This window comes from Lepus europaeus, chromosome 10, assembly GCF_033115175.1.
Source record: "Lepus europaeus isolate LE1 chromosome 10, mLepTim1.pri, whole genome shotgun sequence".
Lineage (NCBI taxonomy): Eukaryota > Metazoa > Chordata > Mammalia > Lagomorpha > Leporidae > Lepus > Lepus europaeus.
The window spans coordinates 85,507,232-85,522,598 of NC_084836.1; the positions used below are offsets into that span (position 1 = coordinate 85,507,232).

At 39.6% G+C, this 15,367-nt stretch overlaps 1 protein-coding gene across 1 annotated transcript in view; it reads right to left on the reverse strand.

The window, feature by feature from the left end:
* LOC133767827 (ADP-ribose glycohydrolase MACROD2-like) overlaps window positions 1-15,367 on the reverse strand; it is an 874,013-nt gene that overhangs the window by 826,220 nt on the left and 32,426 nt on the right. The window lies entirely within an intron of this gene.

Sequence of the window (15,367 nt, forward strand, 5' to 3'; positions counted from 1 at the left end):
GCAGCCGGGACTAGAAGCTGCTGCCACAGGCAGAGGATTAACCTACTGTGCCACAGCGCCAGCCCCTGGGCAGGGGCATTCTAAGTATGGCACCTTCCTCTGTAAGGCCTACCTGCTGAAGGTGAGGAAGTTCCATTAAGGTCCTCAGTAATTTTGTCACGTTGCTAGAGCAAAGCCCCTAGGACACGGGGGTCGCCCCAGCATATGTGATCAGATCTCCCCAGGGGACAACTTGCAGAAGAGATCATAATCTATTCATTAATTATCCACTCTTGACTAGAACCTCACCCCCAAAGAATTCTCATTATGTTCAAATAATATTTATAGTAGCGAGTCATTTCAATGTGCTTTGTTTCTATTTTTTCAATAGAAACAACACATGTTATGTTAGTCAGCCAAAGGCCAGCCATAGGGAGACAAAAGGGTCAGTGAAGCTGAGGGGCATGGATGCCAGCAACTAAGGAATGAGTGGATAGAAGCCCAGGAGAGAATGAGCTAAGGCCAAATTCAAAGAGAAGGCTGTGCTCAATTATAGGAAGAGAAAGTGTGGCTGGGCCACAATGGCTTGGCCAGCCTGGGCTGTGTGAGAAGAGGTCCCTGGACATGCTCCCTGAGAGGCTCATGGTGCTGAACACTGCTTACCTAACAGGGATTCTGTATGGTTCATGGAGAATTGTAATGTAATGATTTTTAATCCCATGAAATAATTTAAAGATAGAAATACAACCCCCATCAAAACCACACATTCAGTCAAGAAGATCTGGGACTAATGTTAGAAATTTTGCCATCTATTTGGAGGAGGCTGATGGAAATCCTGTGGCTCTGGAATTTTAAGGGAGATAATGCAGAAGGCATGTCTGTACTGAAAAGGAAAAAAAGGTAGAAAGAAAAAAAAAAAACAATATTTAGTGGTCCTGTGCTTACTGTACCCCAAGGTGTGACAGGAAGCCTTGTTGTTGTTGTTTTTTTTTTTTTCATAGTTTTTAGGGGAGATTTCAGCTGTTCTCTTAGTCATGACTCTGAGGGAATGTGGTCATTCGTCTATTTGTCCATTACTTCATTTGTTCATAATTCTTAAGCAACCTAGGTTCTCATAGTCTGATCTCCCTACTCACATCAAGAAACACACTTCAATGTCATTAAGAAAAGGAGGTAGGAAGGAAGGGAATTCCAAGTTATTTTTAAGATTATTTATTTGAAAGGGAGAGAGAGAAAAATCTTCCAGAGGTCTGCAACTGCCAGGGCTGTTGGGTCTCCCATCTTGGTCTCCCATGTGGGTGGCAGGCACTCAAGCATTTGATTCATCATTAGCTGCTTCTCAAGCACATTCATGAAGCTGAAAACAAAGTGGTATGGCCAGAGGAGCCAGGAGACAGGCATCCCAAGCAGTGGTTTAACCCGCTGTATCACAATGCCTGCCCCAAGAATTCCTATTTTTAAGATGTTACTTAAGAGTTATCACCAAAACCAAGATTATAAATTATAATCATCTTGTATTCTATTTCATCCTTTCCCTGCTGCAGTTCTATGAAATCGTTTTCCTTCCTTAATTTATAAATAAAAGAGGTTTATTAATCACACAGTTTTTGAGGTTGAAAGTTCAAGATTGTATGGCCTCATCGGTTCAGCTTCTGGTGAGGGCCTCCCGGCTGGGTCACCACAAGGCTGACAGCACCACAGCAAAGCATGTGCCAGTGGGAGAGATCATGTGACAGAAAACCGGAGGCAACAGTGAGTGTCTAGTCTTGCTCTTTTATAAAACCTTCTTGCAGAAACTATCTTAATTTCTTCTGAGGGTGGTCCACTAGGCCCCCACATCTAAAAGGTCTCAATATCTCTTAACATCACCATTCTGGGGACCAAGCTTCCAACACATGAACCCTTGGGATACAAAGTACATGCACAGCATTTCACACCTGGCCTTCAGGCTTCACGTCCTTCTCACAATGCAAAGTGCATTCACCCATGCCCTATGTCCCTAATTAATCCAGCATAACTCAACCTGCACCACTCTTAGCTATCGCCTTCTCAAAGAAAATAGTTCAAATCAAATAAACTACAAGTTCCCCCTTATCTCTCCTCATACCTCAGTGTGTTCCTCTCTCTTGTGTTGAAAACACAATGTTATTCTGACCTCCCTCAGTAACTCCCCACTTTGCCTCCCACATGCTGAAGGAGGTCCTTTCCTTTTCTACCTTGTATTTAAATCTACAGGAGAAAAGTCTAGAAATCTTCTGTGGAGAAGAACAGATGATTGAAAGGACAGTCACCTCTACCTAGGTTTGGGACACTTACAAATGAATGGCTGATGCCTGAATCAATCCCATGTTCATTCTAGGTATGGATAGTGAGCTTCTATTGTGCGCCAGACACCACACCAGGTTCTGTGGACTCAGAAGTGGGTAAGACATCATACCTGCCCTCCAGAAGTTGAGCAGATTGGTGCATTAGGCAAAGAAGCAAACAATTAATTACAATGCTGTGTGATAAGCACCCTTCCAGATATGTGCACAGACCTCTAAGGGACCTTGGCTGGAGCAGGGGAGGTGAGCTATTGTGAAAATTGGGGGAATATTCTAGGGAGAGGCGTCCTCTAAAACAAAGTTATTAGGGATTAGTCGGTTTGGAATAGCGATGCACAGAGAGGATTGGAATGACCGTTTTCCAAGTTGATGTATAGGGGACACTGCAGAACAGAGACATTTTCACTGTGGCCCTTGCAGGTCCTTGTCCCTACAGCTTTCCCTTTCTTCTGACCTTCTCTTGCACACAGCATTTTAACTCCCAGCTGCCTCGCTCCACCTCTCCTGATAAAATCCAGATAGTTCAATGTCTGCTAATCCACAAGAATAATTCCTCCATTTTCCTGCTAAAACCTATCACCATTCCACCCTCTTCATCAGTTAGAATGCCCTACAAAGTTTTCTCATGACTTGGCCTTCTAGAATAGAGGTTCATAATAAGGATGTCTGATCTATTTTGCTACATCAAGGTGGAAGCAGACCATTTCATTTGGGTAACTACATGGTTCTGCATAGCTGAGTATGAAAATATGGAGTGGGGACAAGAGCAGTAGGGAACAGGATCATTGAGGTAACCAAGAGAAATACAATTTATGGCAGGACTTGAAAATAATCTTCAACATTAGGACTTCGTCCTGAAGATGATCAGGATCCACGAAGCAGGAGAGTGGCTTGGAACTGAGACTGTTAATTTATGATCAGAAAATGGGGAGAAAGAATAATGGGAGCAAGGACAACATTTAGGAGGTAACTGCAGCTCACCAGGTGAGAGAAGAAGAGATCCACTGGAGATGCTGGCTCAGGCCTGATTATACTACTCCGGAGGACTCCATCCTCTCTCCTTTAACTGCACAATTCTGACTACAGTGAAGAGCCACTTGGTATCTTCAGTACAATCAATGCCACATAATTGGTATTCTGTAATAATTCATTGCTTTGAATGGAAATGTTTTAGAAGTAACCATGTCCAGGCTTACATAAGTGAGGGATGGCGCAAGAACATACTGCCCTAAAAACCAGAAGAAAAGTTGTATTTTTCATTTTCTATGGTGTGATCTAAAAACATTGCAATAATAGAACTTATCAAATGACTGTTTACTCTTGTGTCTGTTGTAGCTTACAATTGTGACTTATGGATATTTTATTAAGAGACATATAAAAACAATACCCACATTTTGTAGTTTTACCACCATCTAGGCAAAAAAAATTGTAAATATTTGCAAGTAAATTCTTCAGGTGAGACTGATGGTCTGTAGTATTTCAAAACCTGATGGGCTAGCCCTTCAGAATTGCCTGTTGTTTCTCTACATTGTGTTCACTAACAAAGCCTTTGAACATCTATGTAGCACACTTATAGGGTGTTAGCAGATGCTAAGACACTTTATTAGCTGATTTATTGAGCCATTGAGGGTCATTCTTTGAAAAATTGATAGAGAAATCCAGACACAGCAGAAGTTGGAGAAATCAGACATCAAGCTTTGGAACAATGGTAGCTAGTAACCTTCTCTTTTTGTGAACATACCAACCTAATTCAAAACAGAGCAATGTCTGTGTGAGTGGTTACAGTTTATTTTCTTTTCAGTGAAAGAAATTTCAGGAAAAGTATGAAAGAGAGAGAGAGGAAAAAGGGAAGAGAAAAAGACAAAGAGAGGAATGCAAGTTCAATTTGTGTGTTATAGGAAATACAAATGTACTTGGTACATTCTTGCAATTTGTCCCTCTTTAGATCTTTTGTTAAGAAGTAACTTTATTTTTGTATGCAGCTAAAGTTTATATATATATATATATGTAATATGCATATATATGCATATCACATAAGTATATACATATAAAATGAGTCACAAGATAATAACCTCCTCTAAACATCTGGAAGGAAGGTTGAATTTGTCAGGAGAAAAAAAAAAGGAAAAAGAAAAAGCTTTTTAGTTAGGTGGAGTAGGAAGTATAAATAGATGGCTGGATTAGAGGGGCACTTGGAAGATCTTCCTCTCAAAACCACATTTGATGACTAGAACTTGGCATCTGTTCCTTTCAGCAATGCATTTTCCTTTTCGGGGTTTTATGTTGAGTGCAAATAGCCCTGGAAGAGTGAATGGAAAAAAGCCACTACCTATTCAGTGTGAATGTGTTTTAATATGTCCTCCTTAGGACAGACAGACTAAAGTAGAATGATAAAACTGGGAGGGCAGGACAAAAAAGACAGAGGGCTTACAAGGTGATCAAATAGCCATTGCTCGGCACCCCTTCATTGCCGCTCTGTAGTTAAACAAGACTAGATTACCGCATTGCTACTAGTTGTTTGGATATCCCCCAAAGATGTGTTAAAGGCTTAATCCCCAAAGTCTTATGTTAAGAATTAACAGATTAATGCTAATGATTAACAGATTAAAGGAGAAAACTGAATTGAATTTATGGTGCCAGAAGGAGGAGCCTTGGGGAAATAGTTTGGATTACGCTACTGGTGAGGAGACTTCATGATGGAATCAAGGGTTCTTTATAAGGGAGAACACAGTGACATGGATGATGACAAGCATGCTCTTTGCATCTCTGCTTCCTGGCTCATCGTGTGATCCCTTCCCTCACCCATGATCCTCCACTGCCATCCTCCATCCTTGGCAGATGAATGAGACAAAGGGGCCTACCCACCTTGAATATTAACCTCCAAAACCTTGAGCCAAAACAAACCTGTGGCTTCACAAGTTAGCTTACCTTAGATATTTTATTGTAGTTGCAAAAGCCTGCCTAACACACTAATTTTACAGTTTTCTCCATGTGCTACCGTGTTGCTAAAAGAACATCACACCTGATTGTTAGTTCATAGAATGATTTTCTCTTACAATCTACTGCTTTAATAACCAGGAGGAACCCAACCTACTAACGCTTTAGAATCCTATCAGATCATGAATTATCAGACATCTGATTGAAATTGTCCATGTTCTGGATCTTCTCAAAATTTGTTTTGAATTTATATTTAAGGAGAAATCACCCATTGGTTTGCACAATGCAAAAAGTCACAATCAAGGGAAATAAGAAAACAGTGGCAGAAATGCTGTCAGTCATTGGCCAACATTTGACTTTATTGTGCAAAGAATGGTGTCAGAAATATGAATGGAAGGGGAGAGGGAGCGGGAGAGGGGAGGGTTGCGGGTGGGAGGGAAGTTATGGGAGGGGGAAGCCATTGTAATCCATAAGCTGTACACTGGAAATTTATATTCATTAAATAAAAGTTTAAAAAAAATATGATTTTTTTGGATGCCAACTGCTACAAGTCATTGCCATTTAACAAAACATGATGGGCAGTTCACATTGCTCATTAATACCATAGCAACTGGGTTTCAAGGTCTGATTAAAGCCAAGTGGCTAGATTTGCATACAATAAATGAAAAAAGTGACTTCCAACCCCAATCTCACAGGCCTAATCATCCTCACAATACAATATCATAAGAGTTGCATGCTAATTATACTTAATTGTTCCATGCAAACAGAAGCCACTTTTTCCAGAAGGTAGAAATTTTCCAAAAGCTGAAGTGTTGCTATTTATCTAAAAAAGACTCAAGAAACTTAGGTCACCTAGAAAGTAAGATTGAGAAAATACAAGAAAAATCTCCCAGGAGTTTGTTTTTGTTTTGTTTTGCTTTTCTAAATTATGAAAAGGTCCAACTTTCTTTATTGAAAGAGTTCAGTCCTTCAGTAAAGAAAGACAGTTAATTTATCCTGCTTATTAATTCTACTCATTGACAAAATGAGAAACTGCACAATTAAAAATAAATAAAATGTGTTCATCGTATTTTCGGTTCAAACATATTATTAATAGCATTAAATCCCAAAGTGGCCTTTTTGAATTGTTCTGTAATTAATCCTAGAGGGTCACATGGAAAGTGAAATATGGGACCTGTTTTATGAGAATACCAAACTAATCTATGCAAAATACTATAAATCCAGTGATCAATTGCCAATAGTCAAATAGGGGAAAAAATGGCTAAAATGAATACCATGAATAAATGGACTGCTAGAACAACATCTTATTTATTTATTATTTATTTATTTATTTATTTATTTGAAATGCAGAGCTACAGGGAAACAGAGGCAGAGAGAGAGAGGGCTTCCATTCCACTGGTTCACTCCTCAAATGGCCACAACGACCTGAGCTGCGCCGATCTGAAGCCAGGAGCCAGGAGCCAGGTGTTTCTTCCTGGTCTCCCATGTGGGTGCAGGGGCCCAAGGACTTGGGCCACCTTTCACTGCTTTTCCAGACCATACCAGAGAGCTGGATTGGAAGAGGAGCAGCCAGGACTTGAACAGGCGCCCATATGGGATGCCAGTGCCACAGGTGGAGGATTAACCTACTGTGCCACAGTGCTGGCCCCGATCTCATTTATTTTGTATTTAGAGCTATCCTGATTAGATGCTGCCTTAATCTAGGCCTGGAAATTTGTAATCACAACAACTTATGAGGCAGGACCAAAGGTTTGTGGTGTAGTCATATTTTACTACCTCTTGGGAAACAATACTACAAAGTTTGAAATAACCTCAAGGCCTATAGTCTATTACCCTCTGAGAAAACTAAGCTAGACTAATAAAATAATATTTTAAACTAATAAACATTTCTGGATGTGGGTTGTTTTGAAAAAGGGAAATTAATATCAAAGAGAAAAGTGAAACTAAATAAATGATATAATTTTAAAAGCAGGAAGGGTTTAGACTAGAAAATGTATTTCAGAAGAAATTCCACCCCACTCTGTTTTGCTCTATTCTGTTCCATTACCTTTCAAGCCTGAAACCTATGAATAAAACACCATATATGGAGGTGCTGCTGCTTTTAGATATATCTTGCTCAAAGAGACTTACATTGTGATCTCTCTCAGATTTCATTCCAGGTCTTGGGAAAAATGAGAAAGAAATGGAGAAGGAAAACGAAAGAAGAGGAAAAGGGACAATGAGGGTGAAGAATTTCAGACATTTGGCCCAAAATTAGAGGTCCTGCTCAGTTTTAATGCTAAGCAGATCAAAATATTCACTGTATTATCTTCTGCTTTCATCATCTTTCACATTTCCTTCATTAAGACTTTAAATTTCCAGACATCAATGGTATCCCTTTAAAAACAACTGATGCAGGGTAGGTGCTTAGCCTAGCAGTCAAGGTGCCATTTAAGCCACCCATGTGTCATATTGAAGTATCTGGGTTTGATTCCCAACTCCAAATCCTAACTCCAGCTTCCTGTGAATACAGACCTTGTGAGGTGGGGTTGTGATGGCTTAAGTAATTGGCTCCCCAGTCCCCATGTAGGATACCTGGATTAAGTTATTTCACTCTAGGTTTCAGCTCTACCCAGTCTCAGCTGTTGAGGGCATTTGGGTATTAAATTAGTAGATGAGATACCAATCTTACAATCTCAATCTCTCTCCTTCTCCTATTTCCAACATAAATAAAAAATAATTGATTCATAACTCCTCATCAGCACATAAACAATTTGATTTTTTAAAATTAATTTACTTATTTGAAAGGCAGTTACACAGGCAGAGAGAGACAGAGAGAGAGAAAGAGAGAGGTCTTCCATCTGTAGGTTCACTCACTCCCTAAATGGATGCAGCAGCCAGAGCTGTGCCGATCCAGAGCCAGGAGCCAGGAGATTCTTCCAGGTCTCCCACACATGTGCAGGGGTCCAACAACTTGGGCCATCCTTTGCTAGTCCATAGTAGAGAGCTGGATCAGAAGTGGAGCAGCCAGGACTCGAACCGGCACCCATAAGGGAGGCTGGCACTGCAGGAGATAGCTTTACCTGCTATGCCACAGTGCCAGCCTGAAACAATTTGATTTTTATGACTTTTTAGCAAGCATGACTTCCATAGCAAATGAAAAAACATAACAAGAATGGGTCTCATTAATTGGCCTCTGATCATAGGGATTCATCTGCATAAACTCATGTATAAAATAGTTCACGAAATGGTTCTTGAGATTTAATTATTCTTTCCCTTCCTTCTACCTATTCCCTAACTCTACCACCACCAAGTCTCCCTACAAAAAAATTGTCTTACTAGAAATTTCCTCTTCATCATTAATAGAAGACCTACCCTGCTGTTTTCTCACTTAAATTTACCTAACTTGAAACTTAACTATTTTTTCTTTCTCTCATGTGTTATTGTTCCTGAATTTTGCTTTTTATTTAAAAATTGTACAAAACTTGAAAATTTGGCAAAAAGACAGCACATGTTGCAATGAGCCAAAGCACCATCCATAAATTATGCATGGGAATATACTCTGTTCAACACGCTGATGACTACTGATAAAAGGCCCCAAATTTAGTGAGGCTACATGCCATTTTACAGATTTTTATTCAAGAGAGACACAAATAATTTAAATGATCTTTCCAAAAACTGCTTTTTTTTTGTCCTGCAGGGAATGAGCTAGTTTGATATTTAATTTAGCAACCTTATCTTCATACCCCTTTATTAAGTTTCCAGTAAATATCGAGCTCTTCAAATATTCCTTGAATTGGTTCTATCACCTTACAGGTTCTCTCATTTATGAATGAGTTGAACAAAATCTTTGACACATTTACTGTACTCTTGTGTGAGAGTTATAGTTTTAACTTTATTGAAAATTACACTTTGTTGATAACATTTTTTCCTTAGAGATTTCTATCACCTATCATATTGTTTAATTAACTGGTTTTACTTTTCAATTACATGTGAAACTTTCAGAATAGGAGCCTTTCTTTTCTGTATCAAAGCATCCTTCATGAGTGCCTGCACTTCCTAAGTAGTGCTCAAAAAATGTGGTTAGCATATTGTGGAACTCAATTTTGTGACTCTGCACTTTTCATTAATCAAGGATGCACAGTCACTTCCATTTGCCCCCCCAAAGGCTTCCATTTGTCTCTCAGGTTGGCATCAGTGTGACTAAAGAGGCTTTGTTAAAATTTGTCTTAAGGGGCCTGCAGCGCCGACATCCCACATGGGTGCTGGTTCGAGTCCTGGCTGCTCCTCTTCCAACCCAGCTCTCTGTTGTGGCCTGGGAGAGCAGTGGAGAATGGCCCAAATCCTTGGGCCCCTGCACCTGTGTGGGAGACCCGAAGGAAGCTCCTGGCTCCTAGCTTTGGATCAGCTCAGCTCTGGAGGTTGCAGTCATTTGGGGAGTGGACCAGCAGATGGAAGATCTCTTTTTCTCTCTGGCTCTACCTCTCTCTGTAACTCTGTCTTTCAAATAAATAGAAATAAATATTTAAAAAAAAACTCATCTTAAATAACATCAATTAGATCATTGCCTGTCTTACCTAGCATTTCCACAGATGTGTACATCCTAAGAAAGATGAGTATCTGTAAGCATGCTTCTATTGTTTTCATACTTAATAAAAGACATACATATTAATATCTACACTCTAGTTAACAGTAGGAAATTCCACTAATGGAAATCCAACAGGCAACCTTGTCATCTATACTATGGTTTCTGTGAATTCTACCAGCATAAATATTGTTAATGTAACAGTAAAACTTGCTTCTTGGTGTATAAAGACGCTGAATAATTTTTTTTTTACTGAAAACAGTTTTTTTCTGGGCCAGGTGCCAATGATTTCTAGTACTAAATATGTAACTGAAGGGAAAAAATAGAAAGAAAAACAAGCATTGATAGCAGTAACCAAGACAGGCTTCAAATATTGTTAGGGAATTTCTGTCATTTCAAAATAAATCCAAGTCTACAATACCCACATAGCTTCACTGAAAAGCCCATGATTAACAAGACTTCAAAAACTTTGTTTGATCAGTTTCTCATATTCCCTTACCATACATAATTACTAGGACACTTTTTTTTTTTGGCCGGCGTAACATATATTTTATTTTTCAATTGGTTTAAATTACTATAAACAGCTGAAAGATTAGAGTAATATGGGTCAGATTACTTTTTTTTATTCCAGTCTGGTAGCTACTATACAATTAGGACCTTTTTATTATTCCCTAACTGCTAGTTGCAGATGTAAAACAATAAGTATCTTATCTTGTTCAGTAACTGTACCTTGTATTCCGCAGTAAATCCTTATGATGATCTCAGGCTACTGACTTCAATAATATAACAGATTAAGGACTCTAGAACAAGGCAGTGTCTTTTCAAAGTATGTATGGAATTGCCAGACACTTTAAATGCCATAGTTTTTAAAAATGTGTCCAAGTAGCATCACTTTATAAACTTTTAAACACAAAAGAAGAAGTTACAAAGAGCTGCAATGTACACAAGGTAAGTAAACCACAAGAGGTACTTTGTATAATTGTTTAAAAAAAATCTCTTTAGGGATGGCTCTTTGGTGGAGTAGTTAAGACACCACATAGAGAGCCTGCATTCCATACTGGAATGTCTTGGTCCAAGTGCCAGGCTGTAGTCCAGATTCATGCTTTCTGCTAACGTGCACCCTGGGAGGTAGCAGGTGATGATGCAAATACCTGGGTCTCTGCACCCAAGTGGGAGACATGGAGGGAGTTCATGGGTCCTGGCTTCAGTCTGCTCCAGTCTCAACTGTTATGGGCATTTGAGGAAGGAGCCAGCAAATGGGAAATCAATCAATCACTCTCTCTCTCTTCCTCCTTCCCTCTCTTTCTCTCTACATTTCAAATGAATAATGAGTAAAAAACTTTTTAAAAATTCTTAAAAGAAAAAGAATGTTTAAATCCTTTTTTACAAGGACTTATAATTTCATCACCCCCAGTGTAGTAAATGCATACATACTTGATGCTTACCAATATTGGTAACATGACATTAGGAACATCTCTGGGAATTAAGCAAGAAAAAAGATGTCTCTGATGTTTAAAATGAATGTCAGAATCTCAAACAAAAATGTGGGGAAATTAGGTACAGAAAGCAATTCAAAGATGGCGCCTGCAGGGAAATTAGGCACACGTGGCAATTCAAAGATGGTGCCCAAAGGAAGTAAGGTGGGCAGTACCCAAAGTCGTTTACCACCAAAGTTGATTGGCCGCGCAGCATCAGGGGAGGTGACGACAACTTATGATGAGTGTACAGACATATGGCTGGTCCTGTAAAAAGTCACCCCATAAAATGACCTTTTAAGTAACTGGTTGGTCCTTATGCCCTGCCCCAGTAATCCTGCGGTCTTGTGCTTTAAAAGGCTTTGCTACACGTGCAATAAACCGAGTTCTTGCTTGCTTGACTTGACTCCCCACTGCGTCTGACTGCCTCCGGGATTGGAAGGCTGGGGAACTGGTGAGTGGCGCACTTAACGTTCTTCAGACCCAGTCCATCCTCGTTTGGGTGGACTAAGACCCTGCACAAAAACCCATACATGTGAGTCAGTTTCTGAGGCTCCTGCTTAGCTTCGACTCTTGCTCACGCATAGTTCTGGTTATCAAGCTCTCCACTCATAGCACAAAAAAGCACTAAGTCAGAGAGGCAAGTGATACACCAAAGCAACATGCTTTCTTGTCCATGTACTATATAATTCTGGGTCCAAACATACTTGCCTATTTTAATATTGGAACTAGGCAAAAGATAACTAAGCTTCTTACTCAAGGAAATATATATTCTTGTAGAATGTATCTGTGAATTAACTGAACATCTTGCTTATTAGCATGAATAACTTGATCATCAAGGATAGTTTTAAATATCTCACATCACTGTGTTCAGCAATACATAGCTCTTATGACATTAACTGAACCCAATCCCAATCACTCCCTACCTTCAAGATCTTACCTTAAAATCACCGAATCCATACCCTATACTAAAAATATCACCTACCTTAACTTTGAAATACTACCAATACTGTCAAAGTGATAATATCCATTCTATAATAGGTTTAAAGATTAGGCTATAGATTACACCTTTGCTTGAACAATAGATTTTTCTGGTGGCCTTCTGAAAGATTGACAGTCCAAACAGGCAAAGTGACAATAAGAAGAAGTAGAAGCCACTGGGACAGGAAACATATAAAACTCTGCAAGTCAAGCACAGGAAATTAAAAATTCATAGCAGTCCTGGTCTGTAGTGTCTTCCTTTATTTCAGGAACCTCTCAGAATGGCTTTTAAGTGGCCAAATTAGTAATGTATTGTTAAATCATGTTCAATGTAGTCTGTTTATGAAGAAATGTATAATATATTTTGCCGAGGATCCTATACATATTAATATCCTATAATAATATTTGTAAAGTTTTGGGAAATATGAAAAACTCTCTGGAAAACTTAAATGTCTAGAAAGATGTATTCCCAAGATCTCCAGATAAGATACCACCATGTTGTTTTCATTCAATTACTAGTTTTTCAATTGCAAAGGAATGTTGCTCTTTGGTCTTAAATGGTTCACAATTCAAGGAATTTATCTTTGACTAATGGCAGGTAAATCTACAGGCTTGAATTTTGTAATCTGAGTTCTCTCTAGCTCTACAATATTCTAGGTATGTGACACAGCAAGTTATTTAACTGTTCTGGTCCTCAGTTTTTTTGTTTTTTTGTTTTTTTAATTTGTTAAGAAACAAAAAATAATTATATCAACTTCACCAAACTAATGTAATAATTATATGTGGGGCACGAGCGCGGCCAGGCCAGGCCAGGCCAGGGGGGCTCCGCATGCGCAGCTGCCCCCGGGTACCCCTGCCCGAGCTGGAGCCAAGTAAGATGGCGCCCAGAGGAAGTAAGATGGGCGGAATCCAAAGTTGTTTACCACTAAAACTAATTGGCTGCGCAACATCAGGGGAGGTAACAAAACTAGTAACAAGTGTATAGACATAGGCCTAGTCCTATAGAAATCCCCTCATAAGGTGATTTTTTAAGTGATTGGTTGGTCCTTAGCCCTGCCCCAATGACTCTGCAGTTTTGTGCTATAAAAGGTACTATTATGCAAAAAGTAAGTGAGTCCTTGCTAGACTTGGCTCCCCGCTGTGTCTGATTGTCTCCGGGATCGGGAGGCTGGGGAACGGGCGATCGGCACACTTACCTTTCCTCGGACCCAGTCCATCCTTGTACGGGTGGACTAAGACCCAGCAATTATAAACACCTTGTTTGTTAGATGAATGAAGGAACTAATTAATGTATAGACTCAGGCACTTTTATAAGTATTTGACATGCATTAAGTCACTTAACATGGGGGCCGGTGTTGTGAGGCAGTGGGTAAAGCTGCCTGCAGTGCCAGCATCCCATATGGGCTCCCGTTCGAGTCCCAGCTGCTCTACTTTCAATCCAGCTCTCTGCTATGGCCTGGGAAAGCAAGCCCTTGGGCCTCTGTACCCGCATGGGAGACCCAGAAGAAGCTCCTGGCTCCTGGATCTGTATTGGCACAGCTCCAGCCATTGAGGCCAATTGGGGAGTGAACCATCAGATGGAAGACCTCTCTCTCTCTCTCTGTCTCTCTCTCTCTCTGCCTCTCCTCTCTCTGTGTAATTCTGACTTTCAAATAAATAAATAAATCTTTTTAAAAAGTCACTTAACACAAAATTGTGCTGAGGTAGGAGCTATTAATATCATTATCCTACAGATTAGAAAACTGAGGCACAGAGTATTAAATAATTTCCTAAAGTGACAGAGCTAGCAAATAAGGAGCTGAACTCAAATCAAGTTAGCTGGATAGCTCTTCTCTTTCTCACTATGCTGCTAGGACAGAAATGATTAAAAAAATTTAAAAAAGCAATGCAAAGTTCAAGAGATCACTTTGCCTTTGGAAAACTACCAAGAATTATTTATTATTCAAGAGAACATGGGTTGATTCTTCTGTATAGTGAAAAGTCCTGGAGATAGTTATGAATTTCTTTATAATTTTTTTGAATTTCAGGAAAAACTTAATCTTGTTCAATTATCTCTTATTCTGACAAAATTCCATACTTATGTTTCACAAACATGGAGAAATTGCTTCATAAAAGGTAAAAATGATGCATTGAAAGCTTAATTAGTGACTGTGTTTCCTGCAGCATCATGAAGAGACATTTTAAGATATGATCCTCCAAGTTGGATCTAACCAAATGGCAATGTGGCTGAAGAGAAAATACTGTTAATATCCCACAGGTCATACCAAGGAAAATACATCTGTAGGGATACATGGTTGGAGACAGAATGAGATCTATAAAACTTGAAGATAAGATTACTTTTGAGAATAAAATTACATAAAAATAACCAAAAGTAAATGAGATCAGTCTTTGATAAAATATTTTTAAATCCTTGCTAAATTGTAATCTTTGCCTGGGTAGCTGAAAATTTTTCATACTCATATTCTAAGCATGGTGAATAATATGTGGATATAAGTTAGTCATTCTTTACAACCAGCAAGAATAAAGACTGCAACATTCTGCATTTTAAAAATGGGAGTCTGGGGCCGGGGCTGTGGTGCAGCAGGTTAACACCCTGGCCTGAAGCCCCGGCATCAAATATGGGCGCTGGTTTGAGACCCGGCTGCTCCACTTCCGATCCAGCTCTCTGCTATGGCCTGGGAAAGCAGTAGAGGATGGCCTAAGACTTTGGGCCCCTGCATCCAACATGGGAGACCTGGAAGAAGCTCCTGGTTCCTGGCTCCTGGCTTCAGATCAGCTCAGCTCTGGCTGTTGCGGCCGTCTGGGGAGTGAACCAGCAGATGGAAGACCTCTCTCTCTCTCTCTCTCTCTGCCTCTGCCTCTCTATAACACTGCCTTCCAAATAAATAAATAAATCTTTAAAAAAAGAAAAGTAAAGGTAAGTGATAAGTAGAAGCTTTAAGAATCAACTTCTCTTTCATTTCTATGATGGATAATAGTGCCAGATAAAGGCAGCTGTCAGCAAGTCCCAGAGTGAAGGCGATGGGTATAGACCCACAGATGCTTACATGGACATGGGTAGAAACTAAACCTTTGTGGTTGTAAGCCACTGAAAGGTTGAGGACACA